Below are 23,149 nucleotides of genomic sequence, written 5' to 3'. Positions count from 1 at the left end.
TGTGGTCGGTGCAGATCTTTATGGTACACAAAAGTTTACCGTGAGGTTGGGTTTAGGCTTGTGGTTGGTGTAGATGGTGCTAAAACACAACAGTTTACTGTTAGGTTGGGTTTATGGTTGTTGTAGGTGCAGACATCAGTACAACACAATAGTTTGAACTCCATGTCATGTAGGAGAAAATAAATAGATCAATGGCAACTGCAGAAGGTCTTTTTGTTGTTGTGGCAATGAACGGAGACTTAAAAATTGAAAAGATCCCTTCCATGCCTTAGAAGCTTAACTTGATCAATGCTTATCTACACAGCATGCTGGCATCAAAGGTCCCGTTGCTCATATTGAATCCCTAGTCTTCCACACTTTAGGAAACGTAAACATTCAGGACGTGCCATTAGCACAGCCTGCACTAAAAGGAGGCTGGAGATTACGGATGGCAACACAGAGTGCAACGCCAATGTCACCTTGAAAAACCTGCTGTAACCCAGATTTGAACCAGGGTTGCTTCAGCCATGACACAGAGTACTAATCAGTATACGATCATGGCGAGCTACGGGAAAGCCACTAAAGTGTTACTCTCTGTCATATGTCTTTAAAAATGGAAGGCCCCCAGGGCAGTTGGATAGCATGCGCTACTATTTTATTTTTGTTGCTTTTCCCTTCCTGCACTGCCCTTTTCCCCAAGAAACAATGGAGTTACAAACAATCATGGAAGGTTGCAAACTAAGTTCTGCACACTGCCTGGACGTAGTCGGCAGGATTCGAACCTGCGTGGGGAAACCCCAATGGATTTCGAGTCCATCGCCTTAACCACTCGGCCACGACTACAAGACTGCCTGCAAAGCCATGTCCTCATGCCTAGTACACTTGTTGTGCATCCAGATGAATCGTTCGGCAAACGATTGCTCAACGGCACAAGCTGTGGCTCCACGAAAAGAGTCTTGCATGCCTGAATAGGGGCTTGAACCCTAGACCCTCAGATTAAAAGTCTGATGCTCTACCGACTGAGCTATCCGGGCTCAATAGCAAGGCTTTTTTTAAGTAGGCAAGGTTTAGGGTTGTGGTCGGCGCAGGCCTTTACAGTACACTAAAGTATACCAAGAGGTTGGGTTAAGCCGTATGGTTGGTATAGATGTTGCTAAAACACAACAGTTTACTGTGAGGTTGGGTTTATGGTTGTTGTAGGTGCAAACATCAGTACAACACAATAGTTTGGACTCCATGTCATGTGGGAGACATTAAATAGATCAATGACAACTACAGAAGGTCTTTCTGTTGTTGTGGCATAGAATGGAGACTTAACAATTGAAAAGATCCCTTCCATGCCTTAGAAGCCTGACTTGATCAATGTTTATCTTCACAGCATGCTGGCATCAAAGGTCCCGTTGCTCATATCGAATCCCTAGGGTCCATTCTTCGTACCTCGCTTAAATGATCTAAGATGATTTTGCCAATTCTGGATCTTTTAATCTTGATAACTGATCTCTCGCTAATTTGGTTCTTCAAACAAGTTCGCGAATCAGATTAGAATGTCTGAATAAACTGATCTGAGATTGCTGCGTGTGTTGTAAAGGACAGATCTATCGATACTCGAAATCATGATCAGCAATGCAACGATTGGCTGACGGCACAGCAGCGTAATGACATCATCTGATTAATATTTAATTATCCATGTGAGCAAAATTACATCAAATTAGCAGTAAACAGTTAGTTAAATATGACACGCAATAACCTTCCACATTTGTTGTGAGCTGCAGGCTTTACACTTTCATGTGTCAAGAGTATTCATCATGTATTTCAATGCATATCAATGTATTTAGTTCTACATTTAGAAAAGATTTTCTTATTATAGTAGCCGTTTTTTAATCGGTGTAAAGAATAACTGGTTGTTTACAAAAGCATTTTCATATTGGTAAAGGCGTCTGCAACTTTTGTGAAGCATCAAATCACTGGCATATTAACAATCAAAACATGTTTATGACTGCATAAATATATTATTGCTTTTTAAAAAAAGTCACATAATGTGCATTTCTATAATACACAATTTGTACTAAAGCGATTTAAAAAGTTCATATAAATAAGTTTTCTCTTTGCACCACCAGGTGGCAGTCTTTGTACTTTCATTTCGAGGGTGCAGATTGCATACGTTTTGTTAATATGTTTAACTTTTTTTATTTTATTAATGACTATAACTTTATATATATATAGTTTAATAATATGTACCATTTTCCGTGTTGTAAGCTGGGAAACAATAGTCTGTTTTGGAAGGGGAAGAAAGAAATATGAGAAAAAGAAGAAAATTTGAGAAATTGAGAAAGAAAGAAGTAAAGTTAAGGTTTTATTTTGGATTTTCTGCCCACCAGAAACTACTCAATGCATATATAACAGTACTAGATCAAGAAATATGTCCATAAATAATACTTTGGGTAGATCACAAGGTTGAAGGTTCAATTCCCGACTGGAGCAGATATCTCTAACCAGGTTTTTTAATGGGTCAATCATGAACGAGTCCTCTATCGGGTCTGAGTCACTAACCAGGTTTTTAAATGGATGCATGTAGTATGTAATAAATAATGCACTTTGCATTGCTTGAGAAAAAAATACCAAATTATTATAATCTATTTTACAAATGAAAGTAATTAGAATTTACAGTTGTACTTGTTTTCTCTGAAATGATGCAGGCAATAAATAAAGATAAGGGCCGTACTGTTTAAATATATTGCAGTTTATTACAAAATATACATCTAAACACACACAGCAAGCATATGACAGAAATAAAACAATTATATATAAAATACAATTTTGAAATGAATTAAAACTAAAGTATGAAACGCAGAGGATTCTTATGTAAACACAGCAAGCATATTACATAAAAAATGACTATTAAATAAATAACTATAAATAAAATCCTATTTTGAAAATAAATTAAAATGCAAATACAAAAGTAACTTGGTAAAAAAAACAAGTAAGTACAGTTAAGGTCAGAATTATGAGCCTCCCTTTTGATATTTTTTTCCATTTTTAAATATTTCCATAATGATGCTAAACAGAGCAAGAAAACTTTCACAGTCAGATAATATTAATTATAATAATTATAAAAAATATAAACTTTCACAGTATGGCTGATATTTTTTTCTGCTGGAGAAATTCTTATTTGTTTAATTTCGGCCAGACTAAAAGCAGTTTTTACATTTTTTAAATTCGTTTTAAGGTCAGAATAATTAGCCCCTTTAAGCTATATATATATATATTTTTTTTTCGATAGTCTACAGAACAAACCATCATTATACAATAACTTGCCCAATAAATTACCCTTACCTGCCTAGCTAACCTAATTAACCTAGTTAACCTGTTTAGAAGTGTCTTGAATAACATCTAGTAAAATATTATTTCATAAATGTGTTGAAAAAAATATTCTCTCCGTTAAACAGAAATTGTAGAAATAATAAACAGAGGGGCTAATAATTCAGGGGGGCTAATGATTCTGACTTCAACTGTATGTATATGAAGAGTTGGTTGCAAAACGCCATAAACGCCATTTTTTGACATTTGGATTTTATTATTGGAAATCACTGTTCAGATGTACCTTAATCTATGTGTGAATTTCTGCCATTAATAACATTTAAGAATGTACATTTTAGGCCGAGTACAACATGTATTTTTTCACAAAATCTGAAAAATAAACGTTTCTTTTGATATAAAATCCACGTTGATCACCGTCGTTGATTCAACATCGTTTTGCTCATTGGGGTAATGTTGAAACGACATCAGGCACTCCATTCAAATCTAACCTGAAATCGTCGCCATTGGTTACTTACTAGGGGTGTCTAAATTAATTGTTTCTTCGGTGCACTGTGATGCAGACGCGGACAATTAGGTATCGGTTCAGCAATTATCATAACCGGTTATTATGTACTGACATCATTTATCTCCTATGTGCTCTGTCGCGAGTTAGGTGAGAGCGAGTATTTACAACACTCAGGCAACCCAGGGCCAGTCCGTGGCATAGGCACCATAGGCAAATGCTAAAGCCTGGTCAAGTGACCAGCGTAACCAACGGCGCATGCAACGCGCGTAGCTGTGCATTTATACTTTTGCGCTGTCACTGTTGGTCTGCATTAACACTTTCAAAACACTAGTTGGCAGTGAGGTGTTAATGTGTCTGTGTCGAGTTTCTTCGCCTGTGTTTTGTTGTTTCTGAACGCTTCCGGGATGTCAGCGCTACCAAGCCGACCAATCACTGAGCTTGTGCTACACGTCGCAATGTCGTTACATTTTTCAAGAGGTGCACGTCAGCGACGCCGACGGCCACAGTCTAGGGCTATGCATCAGCACCGTAGCATACGCGTGCGCTTGACACAGAAGTATAAATCAGCCTCAAGGGCGCTGTATATCCAGGGGAGCGCCAGAAAGGAGCGCGGTTTAGTTGGTTTTGTTTTCGATATTCCTGACACACATACGGTTATAGACGGCAATAACTCAAAAACCTCTTACCCTAAAAAGATCTAAAGTGTGTTTCCTACAAAAAGACAAAGCTGGTTATGTTTCACTGCTGTCTTTCTTTTTTTTCTCTCAACATTTCGAGCACTGCTCCGTTTAAGCCCTCGCAATATGTGTTTAGCCAGGAGAGCTCGTGCAGAGAGGAGCTCTCAGTAAGAGACCGTCGGAAAAGTGTTTCTTTTTTCGTTTTTCTGCTCCGCTCAGCGCGAGCTCTCCCTGTTGCGAGGGCTTGTGTGTGTGTGTGTTTCTTTGGTGCTGTCTATGTTTGAGTTGTTTGTGTATGTGTTTGAATGAGAGACAGAGTGGTGCTGTGTGTCTATACAGACAGCTTGTTATAGCCTCCCCCCTAAAATATAACACTGTATATGGAAAGCATCGTCAATGCACCGTGATGCACAGAGATATCGAATTGAACCGAATCGAAGGCATGATAATCGTAACCGAACCGAATCGTAAGACCAGTATAGGTTCACTCCTCTATTACTTACCCAACGTTAAATCGATGTTGATTTTCAGTCAATCGAAACAACGTTATAAAATCCACCCATTTTCAACACAGAATCAACTTAATTGGTTTGTCTATCTAACGTTGAAATGATGTTGATTTTAGGTCGATTGGAACATTATAGAAGCCACAAAAATATTCAACAAATAATCTATCCAAATTATTTAACGTTAAAATAAATGCATAAACAATCTTTTCAACATTAAACCAAGACATATTACTTAAATACAATTTATTTTAAAGGATACATATTATAATTTAATCTGCATATATGACAAAACACACCATCTGTCATCATTTTTTATTTATTCAAATATACAGCTGTACCCATTCATCAAGAGCATAAATTCATTCAACTCTTCAATACACACAGTACACTTAAACACAGAGAAAGAACATTTAAATTATAGGCTAAAATAGTGAAAACCAATTACTCAAAAAATAAAACTGTGGAATATTAAATACATTTGTCTATTTGTTGTCTTATTTCAACATGTATTTTTCAGTAGAGTAAAAATGCATTTGATTTCAGATGTGCAAAATAACAATTTACTATTAGGGTCAAAATACAGGGTCAAATCACAATGCTTAAGCTGTTTAAAGAATAAATTTATTGAATTAATTGAGAAAGATGCAATATGCCTGTAGGAGTCCATCTATTAGCCCAATGACGAAACTAACAGCATGGTCGAAGGTTTAATGCATGTAAGCCTTTTCTAGTGCTTCTGAAAAGAATTTTATTATTTATTAGAATTTATTTATATTAGTTTTTTAGCTCCGAATTCAATCTGACTCCAATTTCAATGATCCTAAAATTTAGATTTTATTTCTAATTGTAAGAACGGATCACATTCATCATTTATGATTTCATTTAGAGTTTTGATATTTTCTGAGGTCCGATATTCTAAATTGTACGTTTATTAGGGACCTATGTCGCTCAGGGTTCCACGCCTCGGGTTTGCGATTCTTCTCACAGACAATATGTCGGCACTCTGAAAATAGTCAGAGGATAGAGGATTAACTATATTTGAATAAGCTGGTCACATTAATGCTTACCTAGTCATTAAAAAAAATAGATCCTTAGCCAAGCCCATACAACTTGCTACTTCCAGTGGTTAAATGACTAAAAGGTCTACATGTTATCGGCACGCTATGGCTAACAATATTCAAATGCGCCTATTAATCAATTCAATTATGCCATACTCTAAAGGTAACGAGACTCCGCATAATTTACTGGATACAATGATTTCGCAAAACTACAGAGTTAATCAAAACTTAACATTTTATTTGTCAGGTAAAATTGTATTCTGCCAATTACATAATAAATCATCAGGAAGCCAATTCAGAAATGAGACTAACAATACGACATCCATTAATCAAAGATAAATCAAAGAGTTAGAGATGCATACCTGACCAGAGAAATACATTGCAGCATAAGTCTCAGAGATGCTGCAATGGGGTGTCTTTTTACAAGATCTCCCCCCGTCTTAAAGCACATCTTACCTTATATACTCAAGTCAAAACAAACAGCCATAAATTCAAGACAATAGAAGTGTCACAGAAACCCTGGCCTGGTGAATTTGAGGACTTAACCATCTCTGAGAAGGGAGAGCATCTTATCAAGATCTTATAGAAGTCAAAAACCAAATCAATATATACCAGTGAAATATTATTGTAAAATTAAGACCACTTTACCAATCACACTGAGACATTTAAAATAATACTAAACATGAATATAGTACTGCAAGATATACCATGTTAAAACCTTGAACATTTTATGTGAAATGTGCTCTGATCAGAAGGTAACATAAGGGTCAAGAAGGGGGGCTTGGGGTGAAAGTAAAGGATGCATTCCTGCATTCTTCCCTGCTGTAGTGTAGCTCTGTTTCTCCAGCCTGTGTTTTCATTGTCAGCTGTAATTTGAATAGAACAGTGGAACAGTTGGTTTCTTCATCACTTCTCTTGTCTAATGAAATTTCATAACAGTTCTCAGGGTCTGATTTTTTGGATCCTTACAGAATAGTGCGACAAATAGAATTAAACAACCTCTTTGCTTGCCATTTTTAGACTTGCTGTCTTTTTTTAGTCTCTGTGTAAAATCGTCTTGCCTCCTATTCAGCGTTGGCGCTGTGGCTTAGCAGGTCAAAGAGCCTGTCTTGTAAACAGGAGATCCTAGTCTCAAATCCCAGCAGTGCCTAATGTACAGGTTTCGTGTTTGCTTTTTGTTAAGAGTAACGAGTGTTTACGCAGCGGAATGTTTAGCAGTCGGTTTCTTAACAAAACTCAAATCCTTAAGAACGCTGCTCGTTCAAGAGGGCTTTGGACGATGGCTTTATATAGCATAGTGTGGTAATGCCTAACCAATTGGACTTTAATATTTTAATTCCAGACATTCACACAAGCAGCGCTACCGTTATTAGTTTTTTTTTTCTTTTTTCGAATTAAACAATTAGCTCCTGTTAAGGTCGTTTGGCGCTGTGGCTTTGTTAGTCAAAGCGCCTTTCTAGTAAACAGGAGATCCTGGGTTTGAATCCCAGCAGTGCCTTGTCCACAGTTGGCCATTCTTTCATGGGCCAGAGAGTACTAAAAAGTGCTTTCTGTGGAACAGTGCTAGAGGCAGCAGAGCACTCAGGCTTTGTGGCGCAATGGATAGTGCATTGGACTTCTAGGCTGTGAGCTAAGCCATTCAAAGGTTGTCGCAAAGCCCACCAGAGTCGCAAGCTTTGCTCTTTTTCTTCACTGACTTAAGGTGTGGTGCGTTTCTAACATTTTAGGCATCTGTCCATCCCGTTTTGCGTCTTTCTTTCATTGCGCAGTGCAGGCTCAGATACTAGGGGTACTCTACAATGAAGCCGATGACTTAATTGAGCTGTTTTAAATAAGGGAGATTAGAAAACGGTGTAGGGCCTAGTGGGCTTAAGGAATGACTCGAAGGCAACCTGTGGTTTTGGGGAAAAGTAACTGCCACCTATTGTTGAGATCAAGCCTTTTGCATTTGTCATACAAGAGCCTCTTTATACATGTGCAAAGTAACTGAGTAGAAAGCACAGTAAATTTTGCTTCCCCCCCACTGTCTTAGATGAAATTGCGTTTAAAGTATCGTATCCAGAGGTTTTTTCTTTTAGTGTTAAGACTAAGTTGGCCAGACCACCTGTCTTGGGAACAGCAGGTGCTAGGTTCAAATCCAAACTGCACCTTTCCCTTAGATTATGGGAGAGTGGCTTTCTGATCTGAAACTCTTTCAATGGCCAATAGCATATGTTTGTCCTGATTCCCATTTTCCGAGCTGACTCTGGGTTTGGATGTAATGAAACTGGAGGTTCCAAAAACACTTTACACATGATTAAGGATAGATTAAATAAAAATAAATTCACACATTTTTTGCTTTGATCTTGAACAGGCCAGGTTACCTGTCAGGTTTGAGACATGATCATCCAGACTCTAAAAGACCAAGTCCGTCTTGTCAGCATTTTCTGCATCCGGACATGCTGGTTTTTGTTGTGTATTGTTTTTTTTCTTCTTCGATTTTTGTTATCGGGCAAATGTCTCTTACAGTGAATTATTGTGGCGCTGTTGATTAGCTGGTCAAAGCGCCTGTCTTGTAAACAGGAGATCCTGGGCTCAAATCCCAGCAGCGCCATAGTCCAGGTGGTGCATGTGCTTGTTTTATAGAGCTTACCGGAATGAAATATAAAATTGTATAGCTTTGAGGCGTAATGAAAAGTGCGACAAATAGAGTTAAACAACCCCTTTGCTTGCCAATTAAAGACTTGCTGTCTTTTTTTAGTCTCTGTGTGCAAAAACGTCTTGCCTCCTATTCAGCGTTGGCGCTGTGGCTTAGTTGGTCAAAGCGCCTGTCTCGTAAACAGGAGATCCTGGATTCAAATCCCAGCAGTGCCTAATGTACAGGTGCCAGGCTTGCTTTTTGTTAAGAGTAACGAGTGTTTACGCAGCGGAATGTTTAGCAGTCGGTTTTTTAACAAAACTCAAATCCTTAAAAACGCTGCTCATTCAAGAGGGCTTTGGACGATGCCTTTATATAGCATAGTGTGGTAATGCCTAACCAATTGAACTTTAATATTTCAAGTCCAGACATTATATATACTAGGGGTACTCTACAATGAAGCAGATGACTTAATTGAGCTGTTTTAAATAAGGGAGATTAGAAAACGTTGTAGGGCCTAGTGGGCTTAAGGAATGACTCGAAGGCAACCTGTGGTTTTGGGGAAAAGTAACTGTCACCTATTGTTGAGATCAAGCCTTTTGGATTTGTCGAAAGAAGTGAATGTTTCGAGTTTTGAAAATTGATAACAGGGTTCTGAAATTTGTGGCAAAACAAATGAAAAACTAATCTGTGGTTGCCACAGTGGACTGAACCGCCAACTTATCCAGCATATGTTTTACACAGCAGATGCCCTTCCAACCACAACCCATCACTAGGAAGCACACACACTTATTCAGAGACTCATACACTACGGTCAATTTTATCATACTCAATTCACCTGTACTTCTTGCTGTGAGGTAAGGTGCAACCCACTATGCCACTGCGTCACCCATTAGCAGGGCTCGAAATTAACCTTTTTGCTTGGTAGCACCGGTGCTCATAACTTTAAAAATTTAGGCGCATCAGCCAAAATGTAGTCGCACCCACCAATTATAAGCATCATTACTACAAGTTTTATACAAACATATTAATTGCATTTGAAATTAACAGTATAAATGCAAGCGTGAGGAAAATATGTCTCATTCCGTTATCTCAAGAAAATACATTTTTATAACATAACTGTGTCCAAAAGATACACAGAGCGCCCACCGGCCCTGCACGCACTACTTGACATGAATGAATCTGTAACAATATAACTGTGCTGTTCTCATGGGTGCTATCTGATATTGCACTGCTGCTTTTGACATGTACTGCACCTTATTATATGCATACGTCATGTTAATAGCAATACTGGTCTTTTCATGAGTAGAGATATTAGTTTACTCAGTGTAAGCCTGTTTGCGATGGTGCACGTGGTGTTAAATTACATATACATATAGCTGCCACTTGCACGGCGGACAGCATCTGGCGATTAAATGAATGAAGGATTAAACAGAAGTTCTCATGCTAGATGTGGCAAATAGTTACCTGAAAACTCCATTCTACAGCGGGACTTGAAGCCAATTGAAGTCTTTTATCCACTCATCGAAAAGTGTAGATGGTTGATTAACATTCAGCACATGGTCACTAGTAAGATGTGTCATCATTTGTAACTTTGGATGCCATGGTTTCTAAATCAAAATCTGTCAGTGTTATCTTCATTCTCATCCTCAGCACTTTACAGTTTTTCGCGGTAGTAGCTCTCCCTGTCATCCCAAGCCAGAAGGCATTGACTGAGTGATTGACAGCTGATATTTCAGTGCTAGAGCAGTGGGCCAATAAGAAGAGCGCGAAGGCGGGGCAAGGATTACAGACTTGGCTTTGTTTACTGCAGCAAGCTGACATGACAACTGTTTTAAACCATTCCTGAGCGCTGCGTTTCCCGTTTCAAGTGCAGAGATGCATTCAGCATGAACGTCTCCCGAATCCGCGCATGTGGTGAACATTTTGCACAGTGAAAACTGGTCGCACACAACACATTCATGCACTCGCACAAATGCTCACAAATATATGTTGAGGTCGCATAGATAAAATTTCAGGCACATTTGCGACCAAAATGGTCGCAATTTCGAGCCCTGCCATACTAGTCTCTTTTTTCATGTTACTTGTGCATATTTTTCAGATATCTTTTAAATGAAATACTTGTGCTATTAATTAAATACTAGAGTTTTCAAAATATACTAGTGCTTACTCATTAGGCAGGTTTATTTTATTAGATACTAGTACTTAATCAATAGATAGTACTTATTAAATATATAGTTTTCAATTATTAGATACTAGTACTAATTTTAATAGTTACTAGTAACTATTCTGTTGTTACGAGTAACAAATTTACATTTTTTTCCATTGATTTCTATAAGATCTGTCATTGAGATAACAACTGTTCAGTTTTGACCAGTACTATGTATTCCAATTGGGACTACTGTTATGTACTGCTAGTTATTCATTAAGTACTGGTATTTATATGAATCTCGCATTCAATCTGCCCAGTTGGTGGAATGAACTCCCTAACTGCATCAGAACGGCAGAGTCCCTTGCTGTCTTCAAGAAACGACTAAAAACTCAACTATTTAGTCTCCACTTCCTAATCTGCAATTGTCTCTCTGGCTATACCACTAACTGTACTCAAAAAAAAAAAAAAAACTTACATTGCTAATACTCTCGTTCTTAGACCTTACACACCTGACACTTGCCTACAGCACTTATTCATTGTTGCTCTTATAGTTGTGTAAATTGCTTCATTTTCCTCATTTGTAAGTCGCTTTGGATAAAAGCGTCTGCTAAATGACTAAATGTAAATGTAATACTTAATAATTAGATACTAGTAACAAATTAATAGATACTAGCACTTAAGTATTAGGTACTAGTACTAAATCGCTAGATACTAGTATCTATTTAATGCACTAGTACTTATTTATTAGATACTAGTTCATCTGGTTGTTCCTGCTTGTTTCTCTGCCTTGTTATTTAGGAAGGACGACATTGGCTTACAGTAGCTTACTACATTATTTCTATTTTGGACCTGATGTTGGTTCCTCAACTACATTGGACGTTCATATAATGACAGAAAAAAACACTTGCCATATTGTCCTTTGTGGCAGTAGCCAGTTTTGTTGTTAACAAGTTTTACAAGTTTACATTAAGCTAATCTGATGTGTGTTGGTCTGCCTGACCTCTCTTTGTTTGGAATAATTTTAAGTTACTCTGCCTTATTTATACACTTTATTGACTCATTGACTTCTGTGATCGGAAGTGATCGGCAATTGGCAGATCATGATTTTGGCGATCGGTCCCAAAAATGCTGATCAGAGCAGATCTAATTTTGCTAAACACGACTGAATGTATAGTAACCTTATGTGTGTGTATTTTCTCCTCATATAGCGTCCTTAAAAAATCTGTAAAGCTGTTTCCCACTGGAACTTGGTAAATTGAGTTTAACGTTTGACATTCATTGGACATTCAGTTTCAAACCAATTAAATTTTTTGCTCCTGTTATAGTTTGATCCAAAACATATGTCAGATAAACATAAATATACCCTTTAAGTTGCACAAGGCTTAAATTCTCAATTTAAAAAATTATAAATAATCATACAAATTAATTTACTAATTTTACCATATGAAATTACACAATAAAACCAGGACCAAAATGTTCAGAGGATCCTGGTTATTACACAAGACTGTTTTTGGAATTAGAACTTTATTTATTTTTGTAATAATTTAAAAATAACTTTTAATGTAAAAATGGTAAAAGTCAAACTCCACTGGTACTATTTGTGATATATTATGCAATCAACTCTAAATTGTCTATTTATTATTCTCTATAATGCACAAGCTTTGTTTTTTACAGTTATGCCAGATTATATCAGATACACTGAAAACACTTAAACTAATTAAACTCTGACACCATTTCAGATAAAATATTCTAAAATTGTCTGAATATTATCCTCTATGATGCACAAGTTTTGTTTTTAAAGTTATGCCTTTGTTGATTTCAGGGGCATCGCAGACATTTTAAAAGTGGGAGGACAGCTAAATAAGTTCCAAAAGTTTACGTTCATATAATTATTAATCACTTGTTTCTTTATACTCTAAATGTGATGCCCCTGTTTGATTTTATATACAGTACTAAATAGGGTTGTGACAGTGAGGAAATTTCCCCACCGGTTAATCGACATTTGACAACACCGGTAATACCGGTATCACCATGGGAGTGGGCATTTCTTATTTTCCTCTTTTTTCTGCTTTTAAATAGCTTATAAATGCATGCGTATAATACTTTCACTTTCAGTTAAGCGGGAATCACCAATTTGGCGTCAATTGTTTGAATGGCTTTTGAAATTGTTTGAAAAGGAAACTAAAAAACATTCATAACTATATGATCTTGCTTTTTGGTTATATTGATAAAAGCTTTGATGTCTCTTACAAGTGGCAGTTACAGGCGCTGCATAAGGGCGTCTTACACTGTCAGTGGCGGAATACACACAGCACCGGCAAGACGTTTTATTTTTAGTTTTATTTGTTGCAGATTTGCGTGTTGTTCCTTTTTAAAAATACTTTTTATTTTTAAACTCTCTCAAGTTAATGTTGTCTATCGAGTAACATAATCTCCCTCAGATGGAGTTCGGTGCGCAGTAAGACTATTGACCAACACCGCCCTGTAAGTTTACACACTGTAACTGTAGGTCCACAGTTCTGGTGTGGTATGAATTGCATGTTTTAAATGACAGCTAGACATACTGCGTTTAGTTTTTATTGTAAAATATACATTATAACCCAGTACACAGTGAAATAATGTTTTGAATGGCTTGTCTATTAGCGTCGTATATAACCATTAAATTTAAATAGGCTAAGCATATTATCATTAATATTAAAACACATTAATACAAACTAGCCACACTTTGATTTTTTATTTGTTTACATATATTTTTATCAAATGAAAAATGCAAAGAATTGTTTATTTTGGTTTTCATTTTATTAGAATTAATATAATTAATAGCCTACACAACTCCTCCATAACATTGGCTCCAATTGCATTTTTACAGATATCCTACAAATAGACTTTTTTTTTTGGCTCAAAGACATTTATGCCTGTTAATTTCAGTGCTGTATTTTGACATTTCGCAAAGGCTTCAGCTATTCTACCTGTCAGCTGCACCTGCCTAAGTTTTGCAACTTGACTTGTGTGGCGTCTCGATGTATGAGAGAGAGAGAGAGAAAGAGAGAGAGATAAGATCAGACCTCAGATTCGATGTGTGGCCGCACGTCTCAGTTACTTTATTGCAATGTTTAATATTGGCTCATCTAAATGAACTTTTCATTCAATTAAAAGCCGAAATATTGCCAGACAGACGAAGCAACTTTCGGTTTTTGAAGAGAGCGGCCTCAGTAATAAAAGATGCGCGCACACACAGGATGCACTCTTGTCGGCCTATTCACTATTGATTTGTTTAACATTAAATGCAAAATCAAGTGTAAAAAAGAAGAGCTGAACTTCGGAAAAAGTGCTCACTGCGGTTGTTGTTTCTCTGCAGTTGGCTTATTAATGGCGCGGCATTGCTAAATCACTCGTTTGAATAAAAAAATAAGATATTTATTATTAAACACTGTTAGATGATGGTCACGTGATTTTTAAAGTGAGAGTATACGTTGCGTATTTATGGCCATTGATCTATCCGCGATGACCCATAGTTAAACATAAATGTGCGTTGAAGGTGCGTAAATAAATTTGTTACTTTTCCTCTAGATGCTGCCACCTTTGTCAGGCAAAGTTTGCAGTTTGCCTCATTAACATCTTCAAGTTCTCTTTTTGCATTTGGTTTGAACCCAAAACATTGCCAAACAGGTGCTTTTGCATTGCGTTTTGACACAAAATCGTCCGCCATCCTCTTTCTGTGAATTCTACTCCTCTTTTCTCCTCACATGATAAATGAAATATGACGCATTGTAGCTATGTTCAGATTTTAAGATCTTAAGTCAATTAATCTTAATCTTAATCTTGATCTTAAGTCAATTAAGTCAATTAATTACTATTATATTTTTAATTTAATTTAAATAAATGTTTCATAAAAATAATTTAAAAAAAAAAACCGAATACTTAAAAAAAAAAACATGTGTGGACGGTGTCACGGTGAAAAAAATGATGTCACCGGTGTTGCGTCTTAAAACCGGTATCACCATCAACACCATCTATCGTGGCAAGCCAAACACACGCTCTTTACAACATTAATCTTAGCTCCAGCCCCTTTACAATACCTCTTTAAAACCCCCACTGCCTTTGTTACACTTTGGATGTCTTCAACCAACAAAGTTGTGTCATCTGCATACTGGTAAATTGGCTCAAGTTCGGTTCTTTCTTCTATTTGTATTCCTTTTATTCCATTGACTGCTTTTATTGCTAGTCCCAATGGTTCAGCTACTAATGTGTACAGTAGTGCAGATAGTGAACATCCTTGTCCTATAGACCTTGTTGGTTGAAAACATTCCAATAAAAAAACATTGCACTTAATACGTCAAAATATTATAATAAAAAATGTTGATCCATTTCCTAAAACTCTCCTCAAATCCAAAGTTTTTAATCACTTCAAACAAATAGTCATGTTCCACTCTATAAGCTTTCTCTAAATCCAAACTAATTAAATATCCATTCATATTTTTCTCCTTCATATGCAATATTGTATCTCTTATACTTTGAACTGTGTCTATTATGTCCCTCCCCTCTACTCCATATGCCTGTGTAGTGCTTATAATTTTTTGTAATATTTTCCTTAGTCTGTTTGCTAAAACTTTAAAATCTGTATTTAACATTGTTAAAGGCCTATAATTCTTCAGATCTAAATGACTTCCTCTTCTTTTGTATATAATTTCAATCATTCCTGTCTTCATTCTTTCACTTAATTCTTCTTTGTTAAAAACCTCATCATATACTTCTTTTAAAACAGGTACTATAATTTCTCTAAAACTCTTATAAAACTCATTGGTTAAACCATCTATGCCTGGACTCCTCTCTGTAGTTACAGTTTTTCTCATTTGCTAAGATACACTCAGTGAAACTGTGATTCACTTGATCTTCATCATCAAGTTCTTAGCACAGGAGAAGTCTTCTCTTTCAAATGCCTAAACACTTTTTCATTTGTTTCACACATTTTTCACACCCTTTGTCAAAACAGTAACCACAGATCTTATTGAAAGATCCCAAACTCCATTGGATTCACTGTGTTGAACAAACGGAAAACATCTATTAACAGCTGATAGAAAGTACTTGCATAATTATGAATTTCCAATGCACCTGTGTTAAACTTGTTTGCACAACTCTTCAATAAGCAATCAATCCTCATCCTTCAACAAAAGATGCCACCTCTGTATTGCTATTTGCAAGCATGGATCAAAGAGGCCACAGGCATGGAAGGAGAGTAAGAGGCCATGGCAGAGGGGCCTGAGGAAGAGGAGTTTGTATACATGGTGGAGGATCTGCAGCAGCAAGAGGACAAAATCGAGCTCAAGTTCCAAATTAAATTCGGGCAACAATTATTGACTGTGGCATCTATTGTCAGGCTTTTTAGGAATGAGAACAGGAAATTCACTGTGTTACTGTAATGTATAACACTGTTTTTTTTTTTCAGCTTTACTGCATTGTCCTGTTAGCAGAACAAACTGTCTACAGTAATGCAGATATTTTATCCATCCCATTTATGTGACTAATGCTTTTTGCTTTTACTTTATAGAATCCACACATTACCACACACTGGTGGCAGAGGAAAGATATTTAGTATTGAACAGGAGTCTGCCCTTGTAGATATGGTAGTGGCAAACAATACAATCAGACTGTGTGAAATCCAGGCAGCAGTACTTGCAGATCAGGAAGTATTTAGAAATATAAACAGTGTTAGTTTGGCAACTATAGAACGAGTCCTTAAACGGAACCAGGTGAGAATGAAGCAGCTGTACAGAGTTCCATTTCAAAGAAACTGACATTGTAAAGGAGGCACGATTCCAATATGTGCGGGTAAATTTTTTTTATTGTAATGCCGACTGGAATAATTTGCTTCATGAATTTTGCTCCTTCCTTTATGTATATATATATATATATATATATATATATATATATATATATATATATATATATATATATATATATATATATATATATAATTTTTTTTAAGTATCCATTTGAGTTTGTAAAGTAATATTGCATCCTGATTGCTGTATTTTGCCATCCATTGTGTAATGATTGATTGAAGAATAAATTAATTTGACCAAGTTGTGGTGTTTGATGGAAATATTTGCTTATGTAGCATGTTTTTAATGTTTTGTGAGTGTTAGAGCATTTTGCTAACAAAATTATTAATTTTGGCCATTGAGCTTCAGTTTTATCCTGTGTGTTAACTGTTTTGAAAATGTGATGTCAGAGTGGGCAAATGTGTTTAAACAATCGAGAAAAACTGTAATATGTATTTATATGTGTTTGTGTGTGCGTGTTCCCATGTATATTTATAACAACATCAGTATTACACAAATTTTACGAGGAGATAGTGAATTATGTGGACATTATGTAAAAATTCAATCGCACTAAATATGTTTGTTATTTTCAGAAAAGTAAAACTACACATAATTTCCTGCAAGGGTTGGGTTTAGAGTTTGGATTTGGGGTTAGAGCAATCGATAGTATAGAGTATAAAAACAATTGTAGCCTATGTAATGTCCCCACAATTCACAAAAATGTGTGTGTGTGTGAGAGAGAAAGATAGAGAGAACTGTGTGTGTGTGAGTGTATGAATCAAGTGTGCCGCAAGCCTGCGTTTGAGTGAAGGTCTCAGCCGTTAGATCGCCCCCTGGGGGCTGGCTGCAGTACAAGTCATAAAGCCCGCCTCCTCCGTGTTAATGAAGGAGACTTGAGCCTAATTAAAAAAATTAATTACACTTGCATTAAAATGTCCCGAAAGATGGTTCTGGTCGATTAAGGCACTGGTTATTGTGCTGAAATAGGTGCAGATCTTCATTTTTGTAAAAAGTTTGTTTTTAGCAGTAATTTAATGCTGGGCGTGTCATCTTGATTGACAGCTGTGATTGACAGTTTCTCAAAGCTTCGGCAGGAGACTGAAGTGTTATTATTCGATTTCTGTGTTATTTTACCATGACAAAATGAGTTCAGCAGTAAACTATAGTTTCTGACATACATGATCCTGGTGAAACACTGTTTATTCGCTAAGGTCAGGGCTTTTTTCGGGCTTTATTAGTTTGCCGATACACACCTAGCCACCCAGATAGCAAAATACACTCGGGCCAGTTCCGGCTAGATTCTCGCCTGCCGGAGACTTACCCCTCAGACTGACTACCTCTGCTGGACATACTCCGGATGCCTGGACTCACTGCCCGATTCCAGCCCGAGTCAATCGAACCAGATGCAGCGGCCGAGCGAGCTGGCGCTGCCGCATGCGAGCCGGAATCACCCCGCGACACCGCGAGTAGGTTATGCACTGCGGCCCGGAGCTGGCGCGATTGAATCTTCATTATATAAAACCCTCACATTTGTTAACGTTATTACATCCATTTGTGTTGATATGACAGCAAACGCAGGCTATATGTAAACGCAAAGTGTAGCACTGAGTTTAACCTTTGAATAAAAATGCAAACAGCATACATCGCAAGTATTCAAATAAAGGACAAAGTAAATAACAATAAACCTGAATTGATTGCACAAGTATTAAATAATAATAAAATTTAATACATTTTGTAGTGCACAAGAATTAAGAAATATAAAAATCACAATAAAACTGCACAATAAAATAAACTAATTTAAGTATGGGGAAAATACAGGTGATCGTTAGCATTAATTTTATGTGTCTAAAATAATAATCTCCACGTTGATCTCCTGTAAGGTTATTTGAACTTGCTTTGCAGGACGTCTCTGCATTTTAAGTTTCGGCATGTTATTAAGTAATCTACTGAATTTGCTGTTATAAAACATTATTGAAACCGAATCTTATATAACCTAATAGAGCTGTAAATGTTAGATATTATTTATTTACATCATTTACTGTTGGCGTTTTATTTGAAAACTCAAACTAAACATTAAAATGAAAGTAAATTTCTCGTTGCCAGATAAAATGAAGGCATCGAATAAACCAAATGAAAACGGAGACAAAAAAATTTAAATAAATAAACAATTCAAGCGAAAATCAATAAACAATATATTAGCGATGTTGCAGCAGATGGACATTGTATTAATACTGCACAGTTTTTTTTGCACAAATTGCAGGGTTGGAATGTGTTAATATCCTGTTGATATTTAGTAATCTTCTGTATTTATCTTCTAAACGCACGATTGTTCCCGCCTGGTAAATTGGTGTGTAGGCTATATTTTGGGTTGTTCATATTTTACAAGTGTTATTTCCACCCCTATGAAGATAACAAATACCAACAACCCTGTTATAAGAGAATATATTATTTGTGCTCATGTTCAAGCTAGTGTATAAAAGATCGTTTATTTCTGCAGTCCAGCATGTATTGCTTTTATTAAAGTTTAACAGCTTACATCACAGCGTTTTTAAACCGCATATTATTCTGTGTTTTTAAATGTAAGTGCTTCTATTTACATCAGCTAGCCTTTGTTATTGTGCAGTTACCGGCAGTCAAATGACTGTTATAGTGCAGTTACCGGCAGTCAAATGAGCAGTTCGGGGGGCGTGGTTGATTTTACATAAAGCGTTTGGTTGGAAGCTCGATTCCGCTCATTTTCGCGGCTCCTCCTCTGGCTCCATCATGCTGTGTTCACACCAGACAAGGAACGCGCGGATAAATCGCGCATAAATAGCCGCGTGAACATTTGAGGTTACTTGCTTCATTCGCGTGTCAAATTCACTTCAGAACAGACACAGATTCGTGTGAAGGGCAGGGCTTCTGTCTGCCCCGTGACTCTAGCTTCATATCTAAAGGGCTAACATGGATTTTATGAAGAAAATAACAGTGTTTATGTGCTTAATGAAGGATGATAAACAGCATCAATACGTTTAGTGCTGTGTCTGAGTCCACTACATCCTTTCAGAGGTGCATCTAGCTCTTTAAGCTCATAGACTCCTCCAGAAAATTAACCTGGCTGATGGAGGTTTTCAGCGGTGCTTCTGACTGAGCCCAGCCCAGTTTGATGAACTTCTTGTCGGTGTCTGCTGGGGGATTTCCCCTGGGACACCGACAACAGGTGATACGTTACAATCACGCCCCCACAAGAGCAAGCTCCTGATTGGTTAACGCGGCGCGAATGCCCGCTGAAGTTCAGATTTTCGAACTCGAGTGATTCACGTCAAACGCTCAAAACACTCAATTCGTGCCACGCCATTCGCGGCATGCAATTCTCATCATTCGCGCCGTGACATTCACGCGTATCGTGCCGCAGGATGTGTATTCGCGGGTATGCATTGACTTAACATGTAAATCACTCGCGTTTTACGCGTGTTCCGCGTCTGGTGTGAACGCAGCATCAGACAGTCCTTCTGTGCATGTCCACGCTCCTATTTCAGCAGTCTTTTGCGACAGTTTGTGCCCGTCAAACAGGCGTTTTGCCTTCAAGGCGTTCAATGGGAAAAGGGGCTGTCGCGTCGTCCATATTTTTTACAGTCATTGAATCATGGCCTCCCAATCATCCCCTTCCACCAAATTGGCTCTATCACTGTCTCTCCACTCCACCAATAGCTGGTGTGTGGTGAGCTCACTGGCGCCGTTGTCCTGTGGCTGCTGTCGCATCATCCAAGTGGATGCTGCACACTGGTGGTGGTGTGGAGAGACCCCCCCTCATGATTGTGAAGCGCTTTGGGTGTGTGGCCATACACAATAAATGCGCTATATAAATACACATTACATTACATTACATATTTAGTAACTAATTCTTTAAGTTGTATATTTAGATTATTCATGTAATTCAGTTTATTTTCCTTGATCCCCACATTATGTTTACCTCGCATAACAGCTTTAGCTGCGTCCTATAGGATACTAGGTGACCCCTCTCCATTATCATTGTTTTAAATATTCTAATAGCTCTTTTTTAACATATTCTACACATGTTAAATCATCCAAATGATAAGGGTTAAATCGCCAAAATGTCTTTTTGGCTTTATTGTCCAGGTACACTGTTAAATAAGCTCCTGCTTGGTCTGAGATGTCCTTTGTTCCTATTTTACAGTCTTTTATTTTATGTTGATCAGACCTAAAGTAAAAAGATAAATTCTAGAATGATACATGTGGGCGGTAGAAAAGAAAGTACATTATTTTTTAAGAGGGTAAATGTCTCTCCAAACATCTATTAAGCCTAATTCTTTCATCAGATATTTTATTTGTTTAGTTTTCTGACTAATTTGCTTATTAGAGGACGAGTCCAATTTAGGCTGAAGTTGTACATTCCAGTCTCCCCCACAGATCAACATACCTGACACCTCCTTAGCTATAATACTTTTTTTTTTCTTTTGAGAAATGCTTTGTCTTTTTCAGGAGGTCTAAATATATTAACTAACGCAACTTTTTGGTCGATAGTTCCTTCATCCTTTTTTATCAGTAATTTCAGAAATTAACTGAAATTAGATTTTATTTAAGATTAATGTCATTACTCCTTATTTACGACCATTATTATATGAGAAAGATAATAAAATAAAAAGAAAACCTTAAATCCCATTTTTTTCCAATTTCTTATGTTCTGTATCAGAAAGATGTTTCTCTTGCCAGAAGATTATCTGTTGCTTTTCTCTTTTTATTTTAGCCTTGAGTTTGCTTCTTTTAATCGGATTTACTAACCCATTAATATTGAAAGTAATTACTCTATATTTCTGTTTTTGCATATACTATAATCAGATGTTATTGCGAAGATCACTGTGACCGGAACATGAAAAACACAAACAAGAAAATCTTTAACACATACAAAAAATAACGAAAACGGTCTTCAACCCTTAAAGTCTTAAATAACTTCTTAACGTGAGGGGAAAGTCTTCCTTCTCTAAAGGGCCTCTCCTTGCTGTGCCTATTGCACAAAAAATGTTAACGAATATATTCAGCTCCCATGTCTGGGAATATTCTTGTATTTCTGGCTAGGTTTTCAAATTTAATATTTATACTAATTATAGCAAGGGATTTTAAGTGTATAAATTTGAATCCTTTTATGTCTTCCTACCAGTATGTTACTCAATGGCTTGAGTCTTGGTGTGCTTTAATTGTTCATCTTGTGTCGTTGGTCAGTCTGTTTAAATACCATTCTTCCTTTAAACTATTTAAATGTCCATTACAAGGTTATTATAGTTAACGAAAACGAAAAATTAAAACTAAAATGTAAAATAATTGTCGTTAACTGTAATAAAATTAAAAACTAGTTCTTTTAAAAACTAGAACTAACTGAAACTGTGTTGTGTAGATACAAAACTAACTGAAACAAACTAAAATGATAGCAAAAACCTCGTTTTCGTGTTTGTAAATGTATTTAATACATAATCTTACTGTAAGCCTTTTAGAAGTAAATATATTCCGCGCTGCAGGTGTTTGTGTTTGATCCTTCCGCACCTCAGTGTCTCCTGCTGCCATTGGCCGGATCGAGCCGGCTCTCCTCCAGTCATCCTCGCTGTTGCTCCCGCGACAAAAGCAATGAGTGGACATGACAGCATCACGGCGACAGCATTAAATAAAGATACTTAAAAGTATTACTTTAACACGTTTATGCCCAATAATGGGTTTTATTTCTGTATCGCGATCGCGAACAAATCTTTTTAACCGGATCTTCTAACTGAACCAGTTGAACTAGTTCACTAAATCGAACTAAATCATTTGAAACGATTCGCGTCTCCAGTAAGAACTTATCCACCAACTACTTACTTTATAACAAGTCTACTACCCCTCTGACTCTAAATAAGCCAATATATACTCTCATTCAGTTATTAGAACAGCAACTTTACATTGAGAAGCGGTGAACCGTTAATACTGCGCATGCGTGATTCAGTGAACCAAACAAAAACAGTACAGCCCTCAGCCTGCTGTGTGACTGATCTGAACCACTGAACTGAACTGGAAGAACTGAAGCACGGGTAAACTAAGGCTTAAATGAGAGGATCTGGTGAAAAAACGCAAGTTTATTTCATAGCAGACAATCATAATGGAATTTAAATGAGTGAATCATGATTCAGTTGGGTTGCAAAACTTTACTGAAAGACTTTTCTGATCATTTTAATTGACTTAAATTACTATTGCTGACTACATAATGTTGAGTCCTAACATCCACGTTAAAAATCTGAATTACCCATCAGCAGGCCCGGATTAATAATTCAGAGCCCATTGGGCACAATGTCTTGAAGGCTCACTATAGCCGCACCCTATAGTTGAATTAAAAAATAAGATTAATATAATATTTGATAAAAAAATTATCTATAATGTATTGCCCACATTTTTTAAATAATTGATATACAGTACATATATTTCTATTCTACAAAGATTTAACCTATTTTTAAAGCATTTAATTTGAAAGAAAAAAATACTAATACAAC

The 23,149-nt window shown here is 36.7% G+C and overlaps 4 non-coding genes across 4 annotated transcripts; 2 read left to right on the top strand and 2 right to left on the bottom strand.

Moving 5' to 3' along the window:
- Positions 1-740: 740 nt before the first annotated feature.
- Positions 741-822, bottom strand: trnas-cga (transfer RNA serine (anticodon CGA)). The gene has a single exon. It is a non-coding gene; the product is annotated as a tRNA-Ser (tRNA).
- Positions 823-940: 118 nt separating this feature from the next.
- Positions 941-1,013, bottom strand: trnak-uuu (transfer RNA lysine (anticodon UUU)). The gene has a single exon. It is a non-coding gene; the product is annotated as a tRNA-Lys (tRNA).
- A 7,552-nt stretch (positions 1,014-8,565) lies between these two features.
- On the top strand, positions 8,566-8,639 carry trnat-ugu (transfer RNA threonine (anticodon UGU)). The gene has a single exon. It is a non-coding gene; the product is annotated as a tRNA-Thr (tRNA).
- Positions 8,640-8,825: 186 nt separating this feature from the next.
- trnat-cgu (transfer RNA threonine (anticodon CGU)) lies at positions 8,826-8,899 on the top strand. Its single transcript has one exon. It is a non-coding gene; the product is annotated as a tRNA-Thr (tRNA).
- Positions 8,900-23,149: the final 14,250 nt, after the last annotated feature.

The sequence above is a fragment of the Danio rerio genome, chromosome 4 (assembly GCF_049306965.1).
Source record: "Danio rerio strain Tuebingen ecotype United States chromosome 4, GRCz12tu, whole genome shotgun sequence".
NCBI classification, from domain to species: domain Eukaryota; kingdom Metazoa; phylum Chordata; class Actinopteri; order Cypriniformes; family Danionidae; genus Danio; species Danio rerio.
The sequence above is the reverse complement of the archived record's forward strand: the minus strand, read 5'-3'. Positions and strand labels throughout refer to the sequence as shown.